This window comes from Sceloporus undulatus, chromosome 2, assembly GCF_019175285.1.
Source record: "Sceloporus undulatus isolate JIND9_A2432 ecotype Alabama chromosome 2, SceUnd_v1.1, whole genome shotgun sequence".
Classification (NCBI taxonomy): domain Eukaryota; kingdom Metazoa; phylum Chordata; class Lepidosauria; order Squamata; family Phrynosomatidae; genus Sceloporus; species Sceloporus undulatus.
This window is the reverse complement of record NC_056523.1, coordinates 315,760,315-315,775,314: the sequence shown is the minus strand read 5'-3', so window position 1 is coordinate 315,775,314 and position 15,000 is coordinate 315,760,315. Positions and strand designations below refer to the sequence as shown.

Here is a 15,000-nt window from a genome sequence, read left to right as displayed (position 1 = left end):
TTTCTCTTTACTTATACTGCTTATCTCCTATGAATACTAATACAGTATAAGATGCACTGTGTCATAACAGGCTAACTTGCAAAGTCAGTGTTTGAGGGTCTTAATTAACTAATACGTAGGACTAATCTAATTTGTGGTAGTGGTATCTAACTAAGGTCAATGACAAAGACCAAAAATGAAAATATAATACATAACCTTTAATGCTTTTTCAGATAACCATGGCAATGTTCACACTTAATCAACTAGCGATTCCTTCATCACAAACAAATCTTGACTCCACTACCCTTCTAGTTCAATGAGAGCACATCATCTCACTGATTTGAGTTAGCTTCCTCTTTCAGAGCAAACTACTATTACTAGCCAGTTAGTACAGTTAGCCTAGCTTAGTACCAACTTATAGTGTATGTTTAAGTAGAGCTATATATAGGATTCCTGTTAATAGCTGGTAAGTTGGAAAGTGCACAAGCATGTGGGTCCCCCCCCCCCCTCTGAAAACAGGCTGAGGGTGGCTTGGTATCTTGATCTAAACCAGAGATGAGAAGAAAGTCAGCCTGGATTTACTAGAAGATTTCTGGTAAAATAAACTGGGTTGACAATGAGTCTTGATTCCCAAATATTTAACAATAAAATATCAATTTTGAATTATACTGTTGAAAAGAATAAAGCTTAGGGAGTAGAAGTGGGAAGGTGATCTCTTCATCTTGAAAAATATATGGTTTTGGCATAGGTACCAAATGTGGTATCTATACTAGTGAAAACAATAAAAATACTAGGAACCTAAAGTTTTCTTATCCCTGATCGAAATCAGTATCATACTGTGACAAGTCTGTTTGATTTTCTTTCCTTAGACCAGTGGGGAAAAAACCAAATCACTCTGCTCTTGAAACACACTGTCTAAACCATCTGTTCTATAAATATAGCTATTTAATGAGTTAATCAATATCTTTTCCTCATGTTTTTCTTCTTAATTCTTGCTTAACTATAGTCTATCATAAGGTTGACAAAAATTATGATTAACAGTTTGAGTGCATTTGAAATCACCTATCAATATGATCTGGCATTTTTGAAATAAAAAAAAGAGAAGAAGATTATACGCAAACACTCGCTGCTTTTCAAAAGGCAGTCTAAAAAGTGAATGATTATTTGCATGCTTGACCATGTATGTGGGTTGCAGGTTTATTATAAATCCTGACATCCAAGATTCCTTATATTAAATAGACCCTTACCTCCAATCGACTGAAGAGTGGATTTCACTGCCTACAATAAGTAGTGCAGGTAAAATATTATGAAATATAGCCAAAATGCATTTAATTCCATATGGAATATGACTTATTTATTTATTTATCCTTCACCCTATTTTATTTAAGACAGGATTTTTGAATTGTACCACTTTGATTTTGTTTTAAATATACAGTACTTGGTTTGAAGGTAAAATATTCTGCACAATACTCACAATTACCAAGTGTTTATATCTTTAAAAATTATTATCATAATAATATTATAAGGATAAAAACAAAACATCTGAAAGAATACCTGTCCTGAGCAGCTTAGAGGAAAGCAAACAAAAGGCTAGATACAAATGGGAAACACAAATAATCAGACAGTACCAGATAAATGTTGCCAGCTACCTGCCAGGTGACTAAAACAGTGTTACAAGGACTCAGAGCATCTTTCAGCAACGTTAACATTCATTGAAAAAATACCTCTGTTCATTCCTTCAAATAATTACCAGATCTCTGGGTAATAACAGCATATTTATTAAAGTCAGAGTCAGTATTACAAATCTTTTTACCAGTTGTAGTACTGAGCTGGAAAAAACATGACAAATTGTATGCACTGGTTTAAATTTGTTAACATGAAGAAAAAGAATAACACGTTTCAGAAGCTGAACATTTATATACAGATGACAATTTCGCACTGTGACACATAAAAGTATCAAATCCTGCCAGGTGATATTTGTAGTCAACTCAGACACTTTTCAAAAAAAGCACAGACTTTGATAGGCTCAAAAGTTAAACCCATCCAAAATAAAAATGGAGGTACTGTAAAAACCACACATAAATTTAAACTGGTGACAGAACCTGCAATCTATTCATATGAGGAAATAAGTTGGTACTGGATATTCAGTACCCGCCTCCAGCCCTCACCGCAGTAAAGAGCAGTGTGAGACTACTAATAGCTACAACTGAGGATGGCTATGGAACACTTCCATTATCAGTTGCTGGGGAACAGAAGTGAAAGAGTGGTATTGTGTTTGTGTCCTGCTTTGTGTCTTTCCTAAGCAAGTAATTGGTTAACAGAATGGAGGACTGGGCAGACCCCTAATTTTAACCAGTGCAGTTCTAGTCATGTCATTATCAAAAAAATTAAATTAAATTAACATTCCAGGTTAAACCAAAACCTGGGGAGCAGATTTTCTCAAAGATTTCTCCCCTTTTCAATAAATTTTAAAAAAGGTGAACGCATTTGTGGAACAGATGCTCCCACCATGATCCCCTAACTTAAAAGATGGGCAATCTGTGATGTGAAACCCTGGGTTTCCTGGGATTACTTTCTGATAGCAATTGGTTCGTATGCCTGGCAAATGCAATCTGGTCTTCTCTTGGCGGTCCAGTGGGCTAAAAGGGAAGCACATGGACATAGAGGAGTTTATTATATGAGGCACGGGATGTCATTGTCCCATCTGTGTCCTGTCCTTCCCAACCGATTGTGGGAAGGACTTTCACACTGTACTTGACCTGGCCGGGAAGCGCCAGTGAAAGTGATTGAATGAATCACTTTCCCATGAAAGTGGGCTGAAAAGCACTTTCAGCTGTCAGTGAAGTGTCATTCTGCTGTCATTTGACATCATTTTGTATTAACCGAAGAACCCGTTAAAACCATGACTCTGAATGACAGGAACAGTATACTTTCATGTGAAAGTGTTTAGAGTGAACAATTTCACTTGGGGTCATGGATGGGGTAATGACGGGGGGAGCAATTCCGTCTCTATCCCGTCCCTCTGTGATAAACTCCATAGAGAAAGAGCTTGTAGTGGTGGTGGAAGAAGTGGCCCAAGGACAGAAAGAAAATGTATCCTCCTGCCCTCTTTGGGATGTGCCTCAAATCATCACAGGGTTCAGTCCTGCCAAGTACTAATATGTGATTCTCTACAGATTTCCTCTGACAGCCGATGACAGAAGGAACGTTGGCCAGTCCTGTTTAGTAGTAGAAGTGCTCCAGAACAAGCCTCTTCACATCCCGTCAGCAACAGATTTTATTCACTTTTTATTTGTTTTTCTCACTCAACAATCACTGAGGGCCCCTCACAGGAAATTCGCCTTGTTTGCCTTCAGTGACATTGTCATGTAGCCAGGTCTGATTGGCTGTGTGACTGTTGGGGAAGGAGGTGAAATGGTATTGAAGCAGCAGCCAACTGGGGTGGGAAAGAGCAACAGACTGGCATGAAAAGGATAAGCTTCTCGGGGAATATTAAGTAAACATTTTGTACATGTAACCCCTACTTCTGCTGATGCTGAAAATATTTGCTCCTCAGTATTTTGTGCTTCTATAATAATGTATTCAACCATAGTTATCTTTTCTTATACTATTCCATAAAATTCCAAGTATGCTGAATTGTACTAAATAAGCAACTAAAAATATGAAAGAAAAGTAACTAGGCGTTTTTGATACCTGCAGTAGAACTGGGCAGAAGGTAATCTGGATCTGCTTGTAGATTTCTGTATGACTGGCAGTAGACCGGGAAGGATTTCTGACACACAATTGCTTAACAACGACAACACCTAGTTAACTCTCCTCTACCCTAAATTATATTGCTGAAATGAAGAATCCTTCAGATTACCATGATTTTTGTGCAGAAGGGCTATGAGATCCACGCACTTCTGATACTCAAAACAATTTCCTGGATTCAGAATTTTGTAAATTCAAAATGCATGGTTTTTGTACTTGGCCTCCTTTGATGGATCTCATGGTTCAGTAAAGTAGCTCCTGCAAGCTTAAAGGCTGTTGGGCCGTATTACAGCATTAATAAATATTTCTTCTTATAAATCCTGAGCAAGCTTACTCAGAACTCAGTGAAATGAACTTACTTCTTGGTAAATGTGCATAGGATAACACTGAAAGTTAAAGTGGGCTTGATTTATGAAAACAGTTTCTTCCTGTTGCAAGTGATTTCAAAACTGCAGATGTATTTGTAATAAATCCAGTCAAGAAATAGTCTTGCTTTATTTGAAAGTGTTGAGACAGGGGATTACCATAGGAACATCAGAACATATCATCTTACTGTCTGTAGCAAAAGGAAGAACAAGGAAATGATAGGGCCGCTGTGTATATGTGTGTGTGTGGGGGGGGGGGGGGGGGGGGGGAGATGGCAAAATGCTAACAGGGGACATAGGAAAGACTCGACATTTTATTTGCTTCTGTCGGTGTTCAACCTGGGGAAAATGGAGCAAATGATACAGTGGGGATATGCAGCACAGAATAAGTACAGAAGTAGTAGAGGAATACCTGGCTGCTCTAAATGAATTCAAGTCAAGAGTTAGATGAATTACATGCAAGGGTATTAAAAGAACTAGCAGAAGTAATTGCAGAACCATTGATAATCATCTTTGAGAATTATTGGAGAACAAGAGAAGCTCCAGCAGACTGGAGGAGGGCAAATGTTGTCCCAATCTTCAAAATGGGGGGGGGGGGGGGGGGGAATCCAAACAACTGTCACTCAGGCAGCCTGGCATCGTTACAGGAAAGGATTGTAAAACAGATCATGAAACTGATGGTATGAAAACACTTAGAAAGGAATGCTATGATCACTAAAAGTCATCATGGGTTTTTCAAAAACAAATCATGCCAGTCTCTCTCTCTCTCTCTCTCTTGAGAAAGTTACAAGCTTGGTAGATGAAGGGAATGCTGTGGATGTAGCATATCTTGATTTCAGTAGGGGCCTTGAAAAGGACCTCCATGATATTCTTGCAAAAATGCTAGTAAAATGTGGGTTAGACAATGCAGCTCTTAGGTGGATTTGTAATTGGTTGAGAAAAGGGTGCTCATCAAGGCTCCTCTTCATCCTAGAGAGAAGTGACCAATGGGGTGCTCCAGGGTTCTGTTCTGGGCTCAGTGCTATTCAGCTTCTCTTTCAATGACTTGGATGGTTGGGCATGTTTATCAAATATGCAGATGATACCAAATCAGGAGAGGTAGCTAATACTCCAGAGGACAGGATCAGAATTCAAAATGACCTTAACAGATTAGAAAGCTGGACCAAAACTAACAAAATGAATTTTAACAGGAGAAATGTAAGGTACTATACTTGGGCAGAAAAAATGAAATGCACAGATGTAGGATTTTCCAGAGGAGGGTGACTAAAATGGCAACAGTTTTGGAAAACTGCTTAGGGAGCTGGCTTTGTTTGTCTGGAGAAGAGAAGGTTAAGAGGTGGCATGATAGTCATGTATGAATATCTGAAAGGATGTCATATTGAAAATGGAGCAGGTTTGTTTTCTGCTGCTGCAGAGAATAAAGCTCAGAGCAAGGGATAGAAACTACAGGAAAAGAAATTCCATCTTAACATTAGGAAGAGCTATCTGATGGTAAATGCTGTTCAACAGTGGAACATGCTGCCTTGGAGAGTGGCAGAGTCTCAACCTTTGAAGGTTTTTAAAGAGAGCCTGGATGCCCATCTCTCAGGGGTGTTTTGACCATGTATTCCTTCATGGCAGGGAGTTAGAGCAGATAGCCCTTCATGTCTCTTTCAACTCTATGAATTAATGATAATACTGTTTTAGCATTTCCATACTTAATTCTACCCAAGGCCTTTTATCAGGTGCTAATAGAAAAATAAGTTTTAGGTCACAACAGCTGGGATTGTTTTAAATATCACAGCTGTCAGAATTTGAGAATAACTAATTTGAACATGGCCACTCTGTTGAGAATGTAGTAAAATGAAAATACAACTGACCTGTATATACTATCTTCTCTGCCAGCCAAACTTCCGGTATGATTGGCAACACCACTGCACAGATATCTAATAACAGGTTTCAATTTTTAGTCATGCTATGACAATGATGAATGCATGGAATTTATTTCCCATATGAGGCAACAAAAAGGTTCATTGTAGTAACAGTGAAAATTATCTGTTCCGCATATACTTTTAAATTATAATTACAGAAATAATGTTAGTGAAAGAAGATGAGTTAAAGAAAAGCCATTTGTTTATGTAAGTATTGTGAAGCCAAGTTAGTCTATAGATTAAGTAATTGACATAATAAACACAATTAAATAATTTTATTTAATTTTAGAAATTTAGAAGTTTGTGTTAAGACTAAACTCTAGATGTGCTTATATAGTCCAAACAAAAACATGCCCAGAAAAGAAACAATTTAGCCATTTCGTTCGCACCTATCAAGCCCTATAACTCTTCAGGAAAGCTATAAATCAATTGAGAATAAATCCATAATGTCACTAATTTTCAAGTTTGAAGTTCTAAACCTAGACTCCTAGAGCATCAATGTAATGATTAAAGAACAATGGCAAGAGTACTTAACTTTGAACTAATAACAAAGCCTTTGAGGATTAAACAATCAGTCTGGAAATCATTTTGTTCAACTAAAAAATCTTATTGCTGAGGTACGGATGTGTCACAAATCACACTGATAACAATCTGCATGAGCTTTGTTGTTAACTCCCAATGTCCCCGTATTGTTCTCTGGCACTGAAAATAGGATCCAGTCTCACCTCTGAAAACTTTCACAGTATAATAGCCACAATGTGATCTGGAATGTCCAGGGTTCACATTTTATCCTAGCTACAATATTCAATAAACAGTATGAGACAAGTCTACTTTTAATTCATTCAGCTCTACAATGCGAGGAATAAGAATACTGGCCTTCTAAGAGCTTGTCTACATGTACACCTCATTTGAATTCAATAGATTGGGATCTGGCCACATGTGATGTGGAGAAGTCTGGGCTTTTTGTGCTCCCCTCCCCAAAAAACTCCATGAACTCCACTGAAAAAGGATTCATGTTTTTTACCAAAATATTTGTGAGCATGCACATTGAACATGTGGCCGCTCTGCATGGATTTGCATGGCTGTGTATTTTTGGCACAGGGTCTGCAAATAGATACAAATTTGCACAGGAAAGTGAAGACAATTAAGAACCTATGACAATGTGCAAAGACTGCAGCAATTTGCATAATATGGGTAGAATAGCCTTAAAAGAAGATTCGTAAGGATTTCTGAGATAATGCATATGAAGTGCTTTAGTTAAGCAACTAATAATGTTGCTTAACTAAATACATATCTGTGTAACAGTTAAACCATGAACAGGTAGAGAAAAATATGAAATATGTAGACAGCAAACAAAGAAGTTCCCAAGCTTTTCTGATGACAGTGGGCCCCTTAAATGTATTGGAACATCTAAATATCCAAAAAGCGGAATGAAATGTCTCCAAGAATCAAAATATGTCCAAAAAAGTTCTCTTTGCTATTAAAATGATAAAACATGAGCCTTGAACTGAAATAATTTTTACTAACATTATTTATCAGTAACACAATAAAAATAGTTTTAGTGTACAGCCATATCAAAGGGGAATTGGAAAAGAAAAAAGTAAGTCTTTGTTACTGATTGGGACCTTACCTGAAAAAAAGCCAATAAAACTTGGCTTTGAGGAGTGGCTGAGGGAGCTGGGTATGTTCAGCCTGAAGACGGGAAGGTTATGAGGTGACATGATAGCCATGCTGAAATATTTGAAAAGATATCATACCGAAGATGGAGCAAGCTAGTTTGCTGCTGCTCCATGGGGGCATGGGGCAATTGATTTAAACTACAGGAAAAGAGATTCCACCTAAACACTAGGAAGAATTCCCTGATGGTAAGGGCTGTTTGACAATGGACTATACTATGTTGTAGTGTGGTGAAATCTCCTTCTTTGGAGACTTTTAAACACAGGCTGGATGGCTATCTGTCAGGAATGATTTGACTGTGTCATGGGAAGGAGTTGGACTGGATGACCCTTGTGGTCACTTCCAATTCTGTGATTCTGTAAAGCTAGTTGGAAATTGCTAGACTGGCACAGAAGAGCCACAAGAAAGACTGTGGTTTGTAGTGATTTCAGTGGAATTTAAGACTGCATAGTTGCACACTGGATTCTCTGTGTGTGTGTGTGTGTGTGTGCGCGCGCGCGTGTGCATGTGTGTCTGTGAAACTGGAGTTCTACATGTTGTTGGTTTTTTTTGGGGGGAAAATCCCAGTGCTCGCAATTTAAATCATGTTTTGTTTGATTTCAACTAGAGAATGGGAAATTGAATCTATGTATGCCTGCTTACATATCTAGATATATGATATGGGTAATTCTGTACATATGTGGAGGCAGTTAAAGAAACACTAAAATACAAGAAAGCTATAGGTGTGGGTGTCATGGAACATAAACAATTTCAAGGATGCTATATATAGCTAATTAAAACCTTCCAGTGCTAATGACAAAGAAAATTATACCAAGAGCTCAGTCCTGTTCATATCTGCTCAAATGTAAGCTCTAGACATATCTGCACAATGTAAGCTCAAGTTTAGTGGGACTTACTGTGAGGTAAATGTTTCTAAGATTTTCGCGTAAGTATATCCTGTAGCTGTTTTCATCATGCCCCCCCCAACTGCTACAAACAGCTCCCCCAGCCTAAAGAATCATAGTAACACTGTATGTTATTCCTCATCTACTGGAATTGTTGTAACAGGTGCAGTGGTAATAATATGCTGGGCAATCAACTTTTTCCCGCTGATCTGTCAGTTTAGCTTAATAATGCCATTAAGAATGTAAACATTTCTGCAATTTATATTTAAAAGTCAATAAAATAATAGGGTGCACTACTTATCCTTTTTAATTTTTTAAGTAATACATTTGATTATTTTAATCATGTCATCCCTTAACTGGATGGGTTTAAATATGCAGGCTACATCTACATGAAATTCCCCCCCTCCTTCATTAGAAAACCACTGAGCATTTCTGCCTTGCACACTGTAAAACAGGGATTATTTGGGGAGAAATCAACATATTCTAATTTGGTTGTTTTAAGAAAGAGGCAATACGTGGACGCTATCTACTGTAAACAAGGAAAGGGACTGCAATTGAACACAAAGGAATGAGACTCTAAACAGAGCAGTCAAATAAAAAAAGCTCCATAACAGCGATTATTTCTTTCTTTATTTAAAAAAAACACAACCAAAACAAAACCTATTCTTCATGCAATCACAGGCAAGTGAAAATGTATTTTTTAAAATTTAAAAAGAGGAGAAAAAAATGTTATCTCCCAATATATCACCATGACTACTAGTACTCAGGTTTCGCCAGTCTATAATATTCAATAAAATGTCTACAGAGGTGAAAAAGCCAAGCCAAATGTTAGCTTGGATTGTTAACATCCTCTTCGCATTTGCAGGTCAGCTACAATGGAAGCAGCTGGAATCTAACATTCGCCACACTGCCCCACCAATTACTCCAACACTGCCTTCTCTCAGGACAAGTGTAATTTGGTCTCTGTGAAAGCACAGCTTTTGGTCCCTTGAGAATGCCAGCTAAAGACTACATATTTCAGGGGTGTTTGAGCAGAGACAAATCACAACGCTGCTTTTCATCTGTTATCTCTCAAGCTTTAGACCATTCTTGTTTGGCTTGTGTTTGGTTAAATGCCGAAACACACCTCTCCCAGCACAACTAGATTTTATACACTAGGGTATTTACAGCAGCTTCACCTTTGTTTAGGTGCCTATTAAAATGGTGCAGGTGTAGAACATTTCCTCTGTTTCAATCTTTATTAATCTTTTGGGTCAACACACTAATAAAACATTCTTTTGAATGGGCATATACCACATATGCATGTGCGTATTACTTTTATACATACACAAACTATCCCAACATGATTTCTGCACAATTTATAACAACAGCAACAACAACAACAACCAGGCAGACTCATAGTCAGACTATCATTATATGTAACGTATGCTATTATATCCCTGTGGAATCATTACTATGAAAAGACAGGACTGATGATATTATAAGCTGATCATACCTTAAACACTAAAGAATTGATAGGAACCAGAGGCATAAAGATAGGACATGTTTAAATCTGCAGGAATATGACACTCTTCTGTTTCCTATACATGAGAGGGATACATTTAGTAAATGGAAGATGATAAAGTTGCTTTGTACTGTGTACTTCTAATGCGCTTCTTGTAACTACTTACACTAGGAAGCATAAATCCTTTAGATATTTCACTTCATGAATATACATGGGAATTTAAAAATTATTGCCCCCAAAACGCAGGAAAATATTCTGAGAAATTTCTGATATGCATTTTGGTGAAATACTGTATATTCACGCAAGACTCTAAAACATAAATACAAACATATACATTATGTAAGGCTGACTCTTGAAAATATGATTGCAATTCATAAGCCTGGATTGCTGGAACTAAAATATTAAAATATATTAATTCAGAGAATGTCTAATTTGTGGAAGCCATGCCATGAAACTAAGTTTTCAGTAGGTCTACAGCAATGTCAATTGTCTTTGTTTGGGTTCTTTCAAGTATATTTTTATCCAACATGTATTTTAAGACAGACATTCACCAAGTGCATAGGAAACTTGTCAGAAGCAAAGCTGGGCTGATAGACAACTGTCCAGACAAAACAAATCAGCAGCCGATCCGCAATCTAGTTAAACTGAATTATTAGAATTTAACGCAATGTATCCCCACTGACTGCAGCCAGACTAAATTATTTTAATGCAGGGACACAACTTCCTTGTACTGTATTATGGATCAGGCTAGCACTATACCACACTGTTCTGCCATACGTGATGGATTCCTATAGACAGTGCAGTAGCTGTACAAATTAGACAGCAGTGGCATTTTCCTAAGGCTTTCCTCACTAGAAAAGTTTCCTGTTTTGTAAAGGAAGACAATTTTATCCCTATGAATCTGGACAGCTCTTGTAAATCTTTCACTCTTTCTAAACACAGCTTGGTGCAATATTTTTTTAATTCTAGATCCTTGACATACTACGGCAATTTTACTGTAAAGTGAGTATAACATGAACCAGACATATTCTCAAACAGGACACAAACAGCTCTTCTGCACAATTTTCTTTAGATCACTTGGAAAGGTATGTAAAGACTGTACTGGCTGTAAGTATTTCAGATTACTCCTCTTCCCCACTAACCCTCCCCCCCAAAAAAACCCAAAATATGTACTCAGTTTTTAAAACATTTTTTTCCTGTGTCCACTCCCAAAATATCACTGAGCAAAACAAGCACTATTTACCATTTCAGTGGTAAAGAAATGGATGGATATATTGGATTTCTGCAACCATATTCTAGTTTATACTTATAATGGTTTGGTCAACTCAAAATACACTACAAAGAATGTGTGGGCACTGAGCCAATAGAAAGCTGCACTGAAAATGATTTGGTAAACAGCTGTGAGAAATATACGTTAACACAAAATACATATAACATGATATATGTTATGTACAGTTATATATTATGTGGACATTATACATATATAACTTATGTATATAACACACATACCTAACACATACAATCATCTGGTCAATGTAAGATATACTACAATGTATATGTACACTCTAAGCCAATATAAAGTTGCATTCAAAATATATCGGATAAACAGGCTGACTTCTTCAAATATATATAAAGCTGTCAGTCCATCTGTCCATCCATCACTGAATTCAGCCACTAAATAACACAATCATGTTTGAATTTTGTGCCATAAAGGAGCAACATTCATGCCAATATATACACACAATGATTTAATTTGAAAAGGAATTATTATTATTATTATTATTATTATTTCTACAAACATTTAGATATTCTGCTTTTATCTTTCAGACACATATACAACACATACATATGCAACACATGCAAACACGACATACAATGAAAATCATACACATTTAGCACTAGGGAGAGGCAAATGAAACCATTTTAATGTTAATTAAACTGCATATTCATTTTTTTCTTTTCTCCTTTTTTGATTATTAGTGGGTATTTCATAGAACTATATATATGCAGTACAGGACATGTGAATTAAGCAATGGATTAAAATGTTTGGAAAAAAATGTATGGTGAAGAAAAAAAAAATCTACCAGCTACCTCAGACTGTAAGCATCATGTAAAAAATACAAAATACTTGTAAACTTAAAAATAAAAATACCCACTTATAATACTGTTTTAGTTTTTTAAAAAATGAAATTGTAGCATTTTGTTAGAGTGAAGCAACTACAACAACATGTAGACTTTTAACGTTTATGTTCCATACGGGTTTAAGCCTCACTGATTTCAATGGGATTTCTTTTACTAAGAGACTTCCTCTGCCGAGTTACTTGACATAGTTCAAATACGTGCCTTTGCGTGAGACCTTCAGTATTTCCAAAATGTAGATGCCGCTATTTTATATTCTTATTATGCAATATCAATTTGAACTATGGTTTAAAGTGTTTTTTAAAAACAAACAAAAATACCTGAATTAAATAGAAAGAAATCTGATAATTGTTTATTTTTGTTTTTTAAAAGATATTTTTTACAGAAAAAGGAATGACACTATTATGATTCTCTTTCATGTACATGTCTTTATTCATTTATTAGCGCTGATAGGGGAAATATAATACTATTTGGTCTAGGCTATTAGCAGAAACAATACTATGGACTATTTATCATCATCTACGAACTTTATGTAGTTAAAAAGGTTCATAATAAGAAAGGCAGACAAAGTACAAACACAGAAACTCATTAGCATTCGCTTTTTGTGATTTGATGATTTGACAAGTAACTATTTCCAAACAACTAGTTGGTGTGATGGTTTGACGCTTGTTGGTATAATGCACAAAAAAAGAGCAATTATGGTAATTATAGGATTCTCTATATGATTTAGCACATGCGCATGAGGGTGAGAGCCAATGATGAGAACTTAAAATACTATTAACTGAAAGTTTTGCCACTCTTGTTTTCAGTTCCATTACCTAAATGCCACCTTTGCTGTCTTTCAAGTATGGGACTTGATCAAACAACTCAATTGCTCAAAATTTTATCTGCAATTAGCAATGTGAAAGACTGGATTTAGAAAATGATTTCAGATATGCTATCAGAAACATCTTAGTGTACTGGAGTTTCAAAGGCTTTAAAACAGATGGGGGTTTAGCAGTAGATTTGCTACACAGCATATGTTAAACAACTCAAAGCATGCATTCTTAAAATAAATAAAAAGCATGAAAAATCTAGAATATTATTCTCTAAAAAGAAATACAGTGGCACATATATAAAATATGTGCGTGCGCGCGCACACACACATATATATGCCATGAAAATATTTTACATGAGAATTTCACAGAAATACATTTACAGAAATGCATATTAATCAGTGTAAAGGGAAATATGTTGCTGTGAAGAAGATGGATGATATGAACAACAGGTGAAAAGCAAAATGAAATGTATGATTTCCTCAAATGCTATAATGCTTTCATTATAAAAAAGAGCAACTTTAAAAAAGTACTCATTGTCAGATGCATTTGACATTTGAAGAGAAATATTTAAAAAGGAGTTAGGATGGGAGGCTTTATTGCCCACCATTCCCTTCTTCCCATCCTAACATAAATACAGAGAGATCTGGAGTGATTCTGCATTTTTTCCTTTTGTTTATTCCCAAGGAAGACCTGCTTCCGCTGGCTGCTCTCAGTTCAGAGAGTTCAAACTGAATTTAAACAAGTAATTGACTTGTCAAAGGTGATGGGGAGGGGGAGAAGATGAGGAAAAGGAATTTCAAATTATGACTTGTTTAAAGAGAAAAGCTCATGCGACATAGTGTGGTGTGTAGTTTCCATGCAAAAGACGGGCAAACAGAATCCAGCATCGTTCCAATAGGCATTCTAAACAATTCATGCACAGTGCAAGATCTCCCTGAGATGTCTGGCAACAAATCAAGAGCTGCACAATGTGCAACCTGAGCTAAAACAATATTGGCCATATAAAAAGGTATCCTTCGGTCCACAAGAGAGAAATATCCCCCACTTTCTCACCAAATGCCAAGATTCTGGCCTCATCCACAAAGGCTCTATAACTTTCCCACTCTGGGGGATGCCTCGTCCCGGAGTTAAATTAAAGGACAATGTAGTGCTGAGGATTTTAAAATTGCCCTCTGCTGATGCCACCAGTATTTACTCTTCTGCCCACACAATTGCATATGCACACTAGAGTGTGAAGTTTGCTGCTTTCTTCTTGTTGAACACACACCAACAGATTTGTTTTTAATAAATGTCATTTAACAGTTCCTATAAATACACTTCCTCTGACAGTGATCTTGATTTTTACGAGTACCATCCTCCCTTCCTGCCTCCCCCTCCCCTTCCCAAATACAACCCCAACTATTAGCTGGGGAAGGCTTTCTAGTGGAAGGATGTCATGTTCAGCATTTTTCTTTGGTATATCCAACTAAGAAGATGCAATCACACGGTATTAGAGATATACATATCTCGTGCACATTTTTAGATATTTCACCTTTGATGAAAGTTGCACAACTTGAAGCCTACAATGTTAAAGAGCAACAGCTACATCTCACCGAAACTTACCCCCATTTGTTCCCTCAAAACTATGCTTACATAAAGTGTACTTCCTTTCTGTACATTATACCGCTGTCGTGATTCCAGAATACTTGATAGCACAGCTTCCTAATGGCAACATTTGCATTTCAAAATATTTGCTACTGAACTTTTGAACATTTATGAACTATTTCCTCCTCACTTTACAAAATGCAGAAAATAACTGCTTGTACATAGACATGCCAGGCAGAAGGAAAATGTACCCAATGTCATATTGTGTTTTTTTAAAAAGATATATAAACACAAATAGCTTGCTAAATATTCAAACTTCTCTGGATTTTGTTTCTTTAAATGAGTGTCTTTCATTTTAAAATGTCATTTTCAAAACCTTACAAAGAGCTA

At 36.5% G+C, this 15,000-nt stretch overlaps 1 protein-coding gene and 1 long non-coding RNA gene across 22 annotated transcripts in view; one reads left to right on the top strand and one right to left on the bottom strand.

Moving 5' to 3' along the window:
- The window catches only part of TCF4 (transcription factor 4), a 438,455-nt gene that overhangs the window by 107,874 nt on the left and 315,581 nt on the right, over positions 1–15,000 (bottom strand). The window lies entirely within an intron of this gene.
- Positions 7,810–15,000, top strand: part of LOC121923868 — a 31,165-nt gene continuing 23,974 nt past the window's right edge. Inside the window, exons 1-2 of the long non-coding RNA XR_006102478.1 lie at positions 7,810–7,869; positions 11,039–11,154. This is a non-coding gene — a long non-coding RNA (uncharacterized LOC121923868). The remainder of the gene's footprint in view (positions 7,870–11,038; positions 11,155–15,000) is intronic.